This window comes from Salmo salar, chromosome 03 (assembly GCF_965601325.2).
Source record: "Salmo salar chromosome 03, fSalSal1, whole genome shotgun sequence".
NCBI classification, from domain to species: Eukaryota; Metazoa; Chordata; class Actinopteri; order Salmoniformes; family Salmonidae; genus Salmo; species Salmo salar.
Window position 1 is genome coordinate 73,960,396 of NC_138293.1, and position 12,698 is coordinate 73,973,093.

A 12,698-nucleotide genomic window follows, 5' to 3' on the forward strand; every position below is an offset into this window, starting at 1 on the left:
GGTACCACAGGGTTCAATTCTCGGGCCGACTCTTTTCTCTGTATATATCAACGATGTCGCTCTTGCTGCGGGTGACTCTCTGATCCACCTCTACGCAGATGACACCATTCTGTATACATCTGGCCATTCTTTGGACACTGTGTTAACAAACATCCAAACGAGCTTCAATGCCATACAACACTCCTTCCGTAGCCTCCAACTGCTCTTAAACGCTAGTTACACTAAATGCATGCTTTTCAACCGATCGCTGCCCGCACCCGCCCGCCCGATTAGCATTACTACTCTGGACGCTTCTGACCTAGAATATGTGGACAACTACAAATACCTAGGTGTCTGGCTAGACTGTAAACTCTCCTTCCAGACTCATATTAAACATCTCCAATCCAAAATTAAATCTAGAATCGGCTTCCTATTTCGCAACAAAGCCTCCTTCACTCACGCCACCTAACATACCCTCGTAAAACTGACTATCCTACCGATCCTTGACTTCGGTGATGTAATTTACAAAATAGCCTCCAACACTCTACTCAGCAAATTGGATGCAGTCTATCACAGTGCCATCCGTTTTGTCACCAAAGCCCCATATACCATCCACCACTGCAACCTGTATGCTCTCGTCGGCTGGCCCTCGCTACATATTCGTCGCCAGACCCACTGGCTCCAGGTCATCTATAAGTCTTTGCTAGCTGAAGCTTCGCCTTATCTCAGCTCACTGGTCACGATAACAACACCCACCTGTAGCACACGCTCCAGCAGGTATATCTTTCTGGTCATCCCCAAAGCCAACACCTCCTTTGGCCGCCTTTCCTTCCAGTTCTCTGCTGCCAATGACTGGAACGAATTGCAAAAATCGCTGAAGTTGGAGACTTATATCTCCCTCTCTAACTTTAAACATCAGCTATCTGAGCAGCTAACCGATCGCTGCAGCCATCTGTAAATAGCCCATCCAATCTACTGACCTCATCCCCATATTGTTTTTATTTACTTTTTTACTCTTTTGCACACCAGTACTTCTACTTGCACATCATCATCTGCACATCTATCACTCCAGTGTTAATTTGCTAAATTGTAATTACTTCACAAACTATGGCCTATTTATTGCCTTACCTCATGCCATTTTCACACACTGTATATAGACTTTTTTTTCTATTATGTTATTGACTGTACGTTTGTTTATTCCATGTGTAACTCTGTGTTGTTGTTTGTGTCGCACTGCTTTGCTTTATCTTGGCCAGGTCACAGTTGTAAATGACAACTTGTTCTCAACTAGCCTACCTGGTTAAATAAAGGTGAAATAAAAATAAATAAATAAATAAAATAAACGTGGGCTTCCAACTAAAGGGGGAGAACATTGACATTGCTCTGAGACAAATTGAAAAAATGTTGCTGCATTACGCAGGAAGCTTTTTGCACAATGTTATGATTGCCTCGAGAAAATGAGGTAGAGCGTGATAGTGTGTGCGTATGTGTGTGCATACGTTTATGTCCGTGTGCGTCTGTGTGTGTCATTCAAGGCTGCCTAATGTTTTGAAGTGAGCCAGCGATTGCGTCTCTTCAGCTGAAAGGAAGAGGAAAAGATAGAAAACGGAAAAGAAGTCCTCCTGGGTCTAGAATTCTGTTCTATAAAGTACACACTCCTACACACAGCTCACTACTCCATTTCATACCTTATTTGTCAACGCCATCGCAGGCAGAGTAACAATTGAGACATTTCTTACACAACACCTCCCACTCAACCACAACTTCCATGGTCCTGAGAACACTGAACAGCTTGCTTTGGATCATCTCATGCATAGAATGTCAATCACCCTTTTGAGTGAAAAAATCTAATTAGGACACATGATGTGTAACTGAGGATGCAGTGTCCTCAGCAGACATTTGGGCTCTGGGAGAAAAGATGGGGAACACAGGAAGTGGTGACATGTGCAGTAACTTTGGTTTGGTTGCTTCGGTTTTTAATTCACCTGCTTAGCTACTCTAATGGGCTAGAGGGGACTGCTGGTTTATCATTTACAACCAGCATTTTTTCTAATGATGGAGGCAGGAGAGAGATGGGTGACCTTTTAGGCATTGTGGGGGAGGTCTTTCCCTGTTGAATATCTCTGTAATGTACAGAGGTCTGCTGCCACTGGGGATATGCATCAGGGAGGGAATCCCCCAATTAGCTGACTGACCACTCTTAATGGCCGATGGACAGGGACGGATTGGGAACAGAAATCATCCCAGACATTTATAACACATTGGCTTGTTTTGTTCTTTGAGGCCCCCACACCAGCCCATTTTTTTCCCTTGAGGCCCCCATTATAAGCCAGGTAATGGCCATTTTGTGCAAAAAACACAATTTAGACAGGCCCACTGGGCTCTCTGCCGATGGAGCTATTCTTAAGCCTGCAGTCTCTGCCAAATGTTCCTGGTTTCTGACTTCCATTATAGTGGCTCTTCACAGAAATGTACAGCAGCTGAGTGGATTCCTGGTGAGGATAGAGTGATTTGCCTGAGAGAGAGCACTGGAATTGTCCGTACGACAGCAAACTAACAGGAGAAAAGCAAGATATAGATTTGTTTCTAACTGCCAGCATTAGCGCCTCTGTTTTAACTGGTGGTCTTGTCAAACATATTCTCTGTATAGGAGGAAGATATTTGTGGTCCAATAGGTTCTATTGTGCCATTATAAACCAGTACTTATTAGATGTTCTCATGCTATAAATGTATGTGACTGATTAATGTGCTGGAACATTTATCCTCCCTTGGGAAAAAGATCACCACACCTTCTATGTTAACAACAGCATACTTCGGTTATTATCAAGAGGGCATACACCAGGCTACAGATTAAGTGGGCAGAGACTGGTGGAGTGCAATGTCCAAGTGACTCTAGATGTAATTCAAAGAGTAGAATCCCCAAAGCCCCCCATCTCTCTCTCTCCCTCTCTCACACACACACAAACACACAGTAATTTATTTCAACACCTCCTACTTTTCTCTCTGGGGCGCCTGCGAGCAGAAGACCCGTTACCTAGTTACAAGCGAGTGATGGTGCAACGAGTAGCCTAATGTAATGTTGGTGGCTTTCAGTGCAGGCTACCTCTCGGACTGTGAACAGTCAGGTGGAAGTGCGCGTAAAAGAAAGTTCATTCCGTTTTCATTTATTTATTTTCTATCGGACACACTAAAGAAAGAACAATTGTGTACCCTCTTATTTGGGGGTATTTTCTCAAGAGAAAGCACAACTTCACCATTATTTAATCACCCAGCTGTGGATACTTGCCGAAAAAACGTGTTTGCAAAAGTGAAAGGTAAGATTTTTTTTGAATGGTTTTTGTTTAGTCTATACTAGAGCAATATACACTGAGTGTACAAAACATTAAGAACACCCGCTCTTTCCATGACATAGAAAGACCAGGTGAATCCAGGTGAAAGCTATGATCCCTTATTAATGTCACTTGTTAAATCCACTTTAATCAGTGTTGATGAAGGGTAGGAGACAGGTTAAAGAAGGATTTTTAATCCTTGCGACAATTGAGACATGGATTGTGTAAGTGTGCCATTCCAAGGGTGAATGGGCAAGAGGAAAGATTTAAGTGCCTTTGAGCGCAACCTGGTCTCAGAGCATTTCGTATTATTCTGTTTGTAAACCCAAGACACATCATTTAGTATGATATGTTACGTTTTGTATGGTATGTATTAATTTGTGGATTTCCATCACCCATTTCGTATGATATGTTATGAAATCTGATTTATATTATATGTTACAAATTTGCAAACTTACCATATGTTACGAATTTGCATAACATATGATCTGTTACAAATTCTAGCTAGGTGGCTAACAATAGCTAGCTAGCTAACATTAACTAGTTTAGGGGTTATGGTTAAGGCTAGGGTTAAGTTTAGGAGTTAGGTTAAAGGGTTAAGGTTAGATTTAAGGGAAGGTTTAGTTAAAATGGTTAAGCTTAGGGTTAGGTCGAAGGGTTAGCTAAAAGGGTTATAAGGTTAGGGTTAGGGTTAGCTAACATGCTAAGTAGTTGCAAAGTAGATAAAAAGTGAAAAGTTGCAAATGAACTAAAATGCTGAAGTTGTCCGTGATGAGATTCGAACTCGCACCCTTTGGGTTGCTAGACGCGTGCTGTTTATCACAGTCTCGCCAACATTCCCTAGGTGTAAAATACAGAGAGGCAAGGTGTTCTTGCAGACCATGCCCACTCCAAACACCCCTCACCCCTCTGCTCACCTCCTCCCACCAGCTGAAAAAGACAAAAAATAATATTTATTTTTTACTTGTTTAGTTTTGATAAGAAAGACGCTGGGAGCTGATGTCTGCTGGAGATTGATGGACGATTAGATGGACAGAGCACAGAGTTGAGGCAATCTGAGGATGTTTTTAGCACTCAGTCTGGGCGATTGGTGGAAAATCTGGGACAGAGGGCCCGGGGGCGATCAAAAGAAAAAAAAACTAGAGCTCAGTTAAAGTTAAAGATCATAGGAGAGCAGACTCACCAATGAGCATGATGAGTTCCATCTGTCTGTCCGTAGCTCTGGAGGGACAGTATATGAGTCAGCAAGCCCTGAAGAGCTATACCCCGTAGAACAACACCCACAGGATTAGGTTAAAAATAATAACATTAATAAATCATCCAAAATTAATTTATAGACGTGCTGGATCATCACTCTTTAATTTATTCAAGGCCTCTTGGCAGACTTCAATATGTGGGTAGGACCTCGCTCAGATGGATTATCTGGGATCCCAGCAGCTTTCCCACACACACACACACACACACACACACACACACACCACACACACACACACACACACACACACACACACACACACACACACACACACACACACACACACACACACACACACACACACACACACACACACACACAACACTTCCCCACCCATTGAATCTGGCACCTCCCACACACATGCACACTCAGTATGTGTGGTCATGTGGCATTTACAGTCCATACAGTACAAACACACAATGTTAGGAAGTTCTGTAGATGGTCCAATGATGTTTGTTGTAATTAGAAAACAATGAATGGCTTTTATTAAGACATCATATTGAGACTACACTGTTAGAAAAAAAGGGTTCCAAAGGGGTTCCTTGGCTGTCCCCATAGGAGAACCATTTTCAGTTCCAGGTAGAACTGTTTTTTGGTCAAGGTAGAACTATTTTGGTTTCCATGGAAAGTGTTCTACATGTAACCCAAAAGGGTTGTACCTGGAACCAAAAAGGGTTCGTCAAAGGATTCACCTATGGGGACAGCCGAAGAACCCTTTTAGGTTCTAGATAGCATCGTTTTTTTCTAAGAGTGTATATTATGAGTTGTCAGTAGAGCAGTGTCTTAGTTCTGTGACTGTTGGGATGGGATTTTTAGATGAAGGCAGAAATATGGAAGCAGATAAGGTATGTAAACATCTTTGTATGGCAATGACATTGACCTTGGTTCTCACGTGGTCCTATTTGCGTTCAACACTGAAGGAGACTGATTCAAATGGTGTGTCCAAGCCATACATGGTGGTTATGTACAGATGTAGGATCTTCATTTGAGCCAGTTTTCTACAGCAGGAAAGTAATCCTGCAGCAAAAAGAAATGTGGATTATCATGTGGATTATAGTTAATGGACATTTTTATATGGGTTGATTGATACATTTGTCATAGGGAAAATCAAGTTTGAAGTTTCAAAGTGGAAATTACAAAATGCAAAAGTATTTTTAAACCTCAAATACACTACAAGTAAAACATTTCCTGCATTGCAGTTCTCCTGCAACAGGGTGATCAAATTAAGATCCTACAACTGTATGATGATACTTGACTTTGACCCATACATTTGACCCATATTATTCAGTTACTAACATGGCACTGAATCTGTATGACACATGCCAACTGATTTTAGGGCTCCATAAGTGTTTAGTTTAGATTTTTGTTAGGTTGCTTTAGTTTTGCATGTTGTTTAGCATATCTGATCATTATTTCATAAGAATGTGTGAGGTAGCCTGGTCCCATGCTCTTTGTGCTGTAGCCACCTAACGTTTGGCATGACAACAAGAGAGGAGTTGGCTCAAGCACAAACAGACTGGAAAACCAGGCTATGTGAGGGGTGTTGTGGGCGGAGTTGGCCCTGTCTGAAGGAATGGATTTATTGGCAATCTAAGTAGAGTTTCCCATACTGACTAATTAACTGATTGGCCCATACAGGTAAAACAAGGCTTTTATCAAGAGGCCTGTCTGCTAGGGCTGTGTTTGTTTTACAGGTTATCTTTGCCAACAACTATCTAGACAACTTGTCACAGCAGCTATGCTTTACCTCACAAGTGTGATTATTTATTTATTCATCTTTTATGTAATATATTTTACAGTAAAAACAGACTAAGTGCCAAAACGTTAACCTAGTACTATATGTTAGGAGTGATGCAAGCGCTAGTTGGATTAGTTAGTGTGCTGTGATCACCTATCTATCAGGAGAATCTTTTGCCCAATTTGTGCTTGAATGCTTTCTGATTGGTAAAAATGGTTAGCTGTATGCTACATTTCAGGGACACTGAAGTCTTTCTGTACTGTTAGATACATTATTGTGTTCAGTTCCCTTATTTCTTCAAACAATGTGGCCTCTAAATCATCAGCTTTTATTGACTCTGACAGTGGCACGACATGGAAAAACAAGATTGACATTTATGAGACAAGAATCTTTGAGATTGCTTTCCGTTTGAAGGGCAAGATTAGATTGGGTAAAAAAAAATGGGACTGATACTTAATTAAAAACTGAATCTCTTTTTTTCAGAGATTTTTTGTGTTCCCTAGAGGGTCAAAGCTTGCAAAAAGTGTTATCTGCAAATGCCAGCAGGCAAAAATAACAGAAAATAACAGTTCAAGGAAGCGGTGATTATACCTTCCAGGTAGCAAAGGAGGGTGTTCTACATCTAGTCATTTTGTTAGTGGGACCAAATAACAGCTGAGAGTCTTCATTCCCATGGAAAGCTATTATCGCCAATTTATCTGAGATTCTTAGAAAGAGACCGGCTAGTCTAGTGTTCAGCAGCCATATAACACTGTGCGTATGCTTCTGGTTAAACTGCAAGTTACCCAAGTTGATGATCACTTGTGATTGATCAGGCCTTTGTTAAAAACCTGTTGGGGCTACAGGTTAGCAATGAACCCCGAGACGGGATTGCTAACAAGGCTGGAAATTCAAAACATCAAAAATCTAATCATTTCAATTTCTCAAACAATCAACTATTTTACACAATTTAAAAGATAAACATCTCCTTAATCTAACCACATTGTTCGATTTTCAAAGAGGCTTTACGGCAAAAGCATAAAGTTAGATTATGTTAGGACAGTACATAGCCACAAAAGTACAAACATCCAGTTTCAATTCAAGGTCAGGCGTCACCAAAAGCAGAAACCAGCTAAAATTATGCACCAACCTTTGACAATCTCCATCAGATGACACTCCTAGGACATTATGTTATACAATACATGCATTTTTTGTTCCATCAAGTTCATATTTATATCCAAAAACAGCATTTTACAGTAGCGTGAAATTCAGATTTTTTTCTTCTCTGAAATGCTTCCGGTGAACATAACAAAATTACTATTCGAAAACATTGGTAAATTATAATATTGTCATTCAAAGAATAATATATTATCATCTCGTAATTGCTACCGAATGGCCAGATCTCAAAATAACTTTATTGGGAAATCACATTTTGCAATAAACGGGGTGCTATGCTAAGAACAATAAGCTATGCTATACAGTTAGCATCATCTAATATCGATAATAACATTGTAAATATCCCCTTACCTTTGATTATCTCCATCAGAAGGCACTGCCAGGAATCCCAGGTCCAGAACAAATGTGGTTTCTTTTGACAAAGTTCATAATTTATGTCCAAATAACACCAAGTAGTTAGCGTTCATTATGCTCCCACAAAACGTGGTGGGGGGGTGTAAAATCACGCCGAAAAGCAAAAAAAACCTAGTAAATAATCTATTTACGTTCGTTCAAACATGTCAAACGTTGTTTAGCATTAATCTTTTGGTCCATTTTTAACGTTAAACATCAGTAATATTTTCACACAACCTATCCTATGTCTAGATAAACAATTATGACAAACTCACGCTTCTCAGATTTATGCGCAGGCGCAAAAAAATGAAGTGACGACATGTCAACTTCCTTGCATTCTAATTTGCTCTCTGTTTATCATAGACGCTTCAAACAACTTTATAAAGATCGTTGACATCTAGTGGAAGCCGTAGGAGTTGCGAAATGAATCCTTTCTCACTATGGTATCTATAAAACAATGACACTAAATAGTACAGTCACAAAATTCACATTTTTTTTATCGATTTTTCACAGGTTTTTGCCTGCAATATGAGTTTTGTTATACTTACAGACACCATTCAAACTGTTTTAGAAAATTCAGAGTGTTTTCTATCCGAATGTGTTAATAATATGCATATCCTAGCTTCTGAGTTGGTGTAGGAGGCAGTTAAAAATGGGCACATATTTTTTTCAAAATTTCTCAATACTGCCCCCTAGCCCCAACAGGTTTTAATGACTGCAGTTATGAAGCTTATGAAATATGTAACTGAAATTATTCAAGCAAGTTCATGCATTAAAATGTATTCTGGAGATACTCTGTTTTTAATTTAAAAAATGGTGTACTTCTTCTTTTACCGTTGCTTGTTTTAGGTTATTTTTAGCCATTGGTGGAGCGCCAGGTACTATCTACAAATGTGGTCAGCTTTTGGGGAGTGGCAAGTCATTTATGAAACATTTATAAAAGTAGCTATATATAGTGCACACTTTAGATTAGGAGCTGCAAAATGGTTGATTAATAATTAATAAATGGTTTCTAAGCAACTACATTAATCATCATCTGAGGTATTTATAAGTGCATGTAGACCTACTCACATTTATAAATGCACTCATTAAGAATTCCTAAATATCCCATTCATGTTAAACAGTGCCTTCAGAAAGTATTCATACCCCTAGACTTAATCCACATTTATATGTGTTACAGCCTGAATTCAAAATTGACTAAATTGATATTTTTTCTCACCCATCTACACACAATACACCATAAATACAAAGTGAAAACATGTTTTTTTAAATATTAGCAAATTTATTGAAAATGAAATACAGAAATAGCTCATTTACTTGAGTATTCCCGCCCCTGAGTCAATACTTTATAGAAGCACCTTTGGCAGCGATTACAGCTGTGAGTCTTTCTGGGTAAATCTCTAAGAGCTTTCCACACCTTGATTGTGAAACATTTGCCTATTATTCTTTTCAAAATTCTTCAAGCTCTGTCAAATTGGTTGTTGATTGTTGCCAGACAACCATTTTCAGGTCTTGCCGTAGATTTTCAAGTAGATTTAGGTCAAATCTGTAACTCAGGAACATTCACTGTCTTCTTTGTAAGCAACTACAGTGTAGATTTGGCCTTTTGTTAAAGGTTATTGTCATGCTGAAAGGTGAATTAATCTCCCAGTGTCTGGTGGAAAGCAGACTGAACCAGGTTTTCCTCTAGTCCTTAACAATTACAAGCATACCCATAACATGGTGCAGCCACCACTATACTATGGAGAGTGATGTAATGTGTAATGTGTTGTATTGGATTTGCCCCAAACATAACACTTTGTACTTAGGACAAAAAGTGAATTGCTTTGCCACATGTTTTGCAGTATTACTTTAGTGCCTTGTTGCAAACAGGATGTATGTTATGTAATTTATTTATTCCATACCGGCTTTCTTCTTTTCACTCTGTCAGTTAGGTTAGTATTGTGGATTAACTACAATGTTGTTCATCCATCCTCAGTTTTCTTCTATCACAGCCATTAAACTCTGTACCTGTTTTAAAGTCACCATAGTGAAATTCCTGGGCGGTTTCCTTACTCTTCAGCAACTGAGTTAGGAAGTGACTGGGTGTATTGATACACTATCCAAAGTGTAACTAATAACTTCACCATGCTCAAAGGGATATTCAATATCTGCTCCCCCCATCTATCAATAGGTGTCCTTCTTTGTGAGGCATTGGAAAACCTTCCTGGTCTTTGTGGTAGAATCTGTGTTTGAAATTCACTGCTCGACTGAAGGACCTTACCAGTGGCTTCCCTAAAAAATGTACCTAGAAAAAAACATAAAATAACTTATCTTTCGTCTCTCTGTGTTTTATAATCTTCCTTCAGTTCGCAAGAGGCTGAATATCTTTCACCGGAGAAAGCATCTTAGCAAGTGAAACAGCGCCCCTCTGTCTCTGTAGGTGTCACGGTTGTCATATGAACGAGACCAAGGCACAGCGTGCATATCGTTCCACATCTTTATTTCTATGTGAAACTATGCAAGACAGACAAACTATAAACAAAAACAACAAACCGTGACAAAGAGGTGCTACATGCATAAACTCAAAATAATCTCCCACAAACACTAGTGGAAAAAAACACATCTTAAATATGATCTCCAATTAGAGACAACGATGACCAGCTGCCTCTAATTGGGAATCATACGAAAACCCCAACCTAGAAAAAGAACCTAGAACACAACATAGAAAATGTAAACTAGACAAAAACCCAACATAGAAAAAAATAACCTAGAACACAACATAGAAAATTTAAACTAGACAAAAACCCAACATAGAAAAAATAAACTACAACCAAACATAGAAATCAATAAACTAGACAAAACCCCCCAGTCACGCCCTGACCTACTCTACCATAGAAAAATACAAGCTCTCTATGGTCAGGACGTGACAGTACCCCCTCAAAGGTGCGGACTCCGGCCGCAAAACCTGAAACCAAAAGGGAGGGTTAGGGGGGGTGTCTAGTGTTGGTGGCGGCTTTGGTGCAGGACGAAGAACCTTCTCATCCTGCGAACCCGCCAGCATCGGTGGAGGCGCCGGACCACGGGCCATCGCTGGAGGCTCCGGACAGCGGGCCGTAGCTGGAGGTTCCGGACCACGGGCCGTCTCAGGAGGCTCCGGGCCGTGGACCGTCGTCGGAGGTTCCGGGCCGTGGACCGTCGTCGGAGGTTCCGGGCCGTGGACCGTCGTCGGAGGTTCCGGGCCGTGGACCGTCGTCGGAGGTTCCGGGCCGTGGACCGTCGTCGGAGGTTCCGGACCGGGGACCGTCGCCGGAGGTTCCGGACCGGGGACCGTCGCCGGAAGCTCCGGACCGGGGACCGTCGCCGGAAGCTCCGGACCGGGGTCCGTCGCCGGAAGCTCCGGATTGGGGACCGTCGCCGGAAGCTCCGGACCGGGGACCGTCGCCGGAAGCTCCGGACCGGGGACCGTCGCCGGAAGCTCTGGACCGAGAACCGTCGCCGGAAGCTCTGGACGGAGAACCGTCGCCGGAAGCTCTGGACCGGGAACCGTCGCCGGAATCTCTGGACTGGGAACTGTCGCCGGAAGCTCTGGACTGGGAACTGTCGCCGGAAGCTCTGGACTGGAGACTGTTGCCGGACTGGGCAGGTGCACTGGAAGCCTAGTGCATGGAGCAGGGACAGGTGGCACCAGACTGGTGACACGCACTTCAGGGCGAGTGCGAGGAGCAGGCACAGGAAGTACTAGACTGGGGAGGCGCACTGGAGGCCTGATGCGTGGGACCGGAACAGGTGGCACCGGACTAGTGACACGCACCTCAGGGAGAGTGCGAAGAGGAGGCACAGGACATATCTGACTGAGGACACATACTTCAGGGAGAGTGCGGGGAGTAGGCACAGGACGTATCCGACTGAGGACACGCACTTCAGAGAGAGTGCGGGGAGGAGGCACAGGATGTACTGGGCTGTGGAGGCGCACTGGAGACCTGGTGCGTAGAACCGGTGCAGGATATACTGGACCGTGAAGGCGCACTGGAGGTCTGGAGCGTAGAGCTGGCACAACCCGTCCTGGCTGAATGCTCACTTTAGCCCGGCAAGTGCGTGGCGCCGGCACAGGACGCACTGGGCTGCGAAGGCGCACTGGCGACACAGTGCGTAGAGCTGGTGCAGGATATCCTGGACCGAGGAGACGCACCGGAGACCAGGAGCGCTGAGCTGGCACAACCCGTCCTGGCTGAATGCTCACTTTATCCCGGCAAATGCGGGGCGCAGGCAGAGTGCGCACCGGGCTATGAATGCGCACTGAGATTCAGTGCTCATCACCGCATAACACGGTGCCTGACTGGTCACATGCTCCCCACGGTAAGCACGGGGAGTTGGCTCAGGTCTCAACCCTGACTCCGCCAATCTCCCCGTGTGCCCCCCCCAAAACTGCCTTTCAGGCTTCCGTCGTTGCCGTGCTAGTTCCTCGTATCGTCGCCGTTCCTCTCTCGCTGTCTCCGCCTGCTTTCATAGCAGGGTCTTGTCCGCTGCCATTACCTCCTCCCAGGTCCAGGATGTCCTCCACTCTCTTCTCTCCCGGGCCCAGGATCCCTGCTCCTCCTGGGCATGCTGCTTGGTCCTTTGGTGGTGGGAGATTCTGTCACGGTTGTCGTATGAACGAGACCAAGGCGCAGCGCGCGTATCGTTCCACATCTTTATTTCTATGTGAAACTATGCAAGACAGACAATAAACTATAAACAAAAACAACAAACCATGACGAAGAGGTGCTACATGCATAAACTCAAAATAATCTCCCACAAACACTAGTGGGAAAAACAACAATTTAAATATGATCCCCAATTAGAGACAACGATGACCAGCTGCCTCTAA

At 42.9% G+C, this 12,698-nt stretch overlaps 1 protein-coding gene across 8 annotated transcripts in view; it reads left to right on the forward strand.

Moving 5' to 3' along the window:
• The first annotated feature begins 2,977 nt into the window (after nucleotides 1-2,977).
• LOC106601468 (somatostatin receptor type 5) overlaps nucleotides 2,978-12,698 on the forward strand; it is a 29,331-nt gene continuing 19,610 nt past the window's right edge. For all 8 annotated transcript variants that reach the window (XR_014391184.1, XR_014391196.1, XR_014391202.1 and 5 more), the window contains exon 1: nucleotides 2,978-3,293. The gene's annotated coding sequence lies outside the window, so the exon portion shown is untranslated. The remainder of the gene's footprint in view (nucleotides 3,294-12,698) is intronic.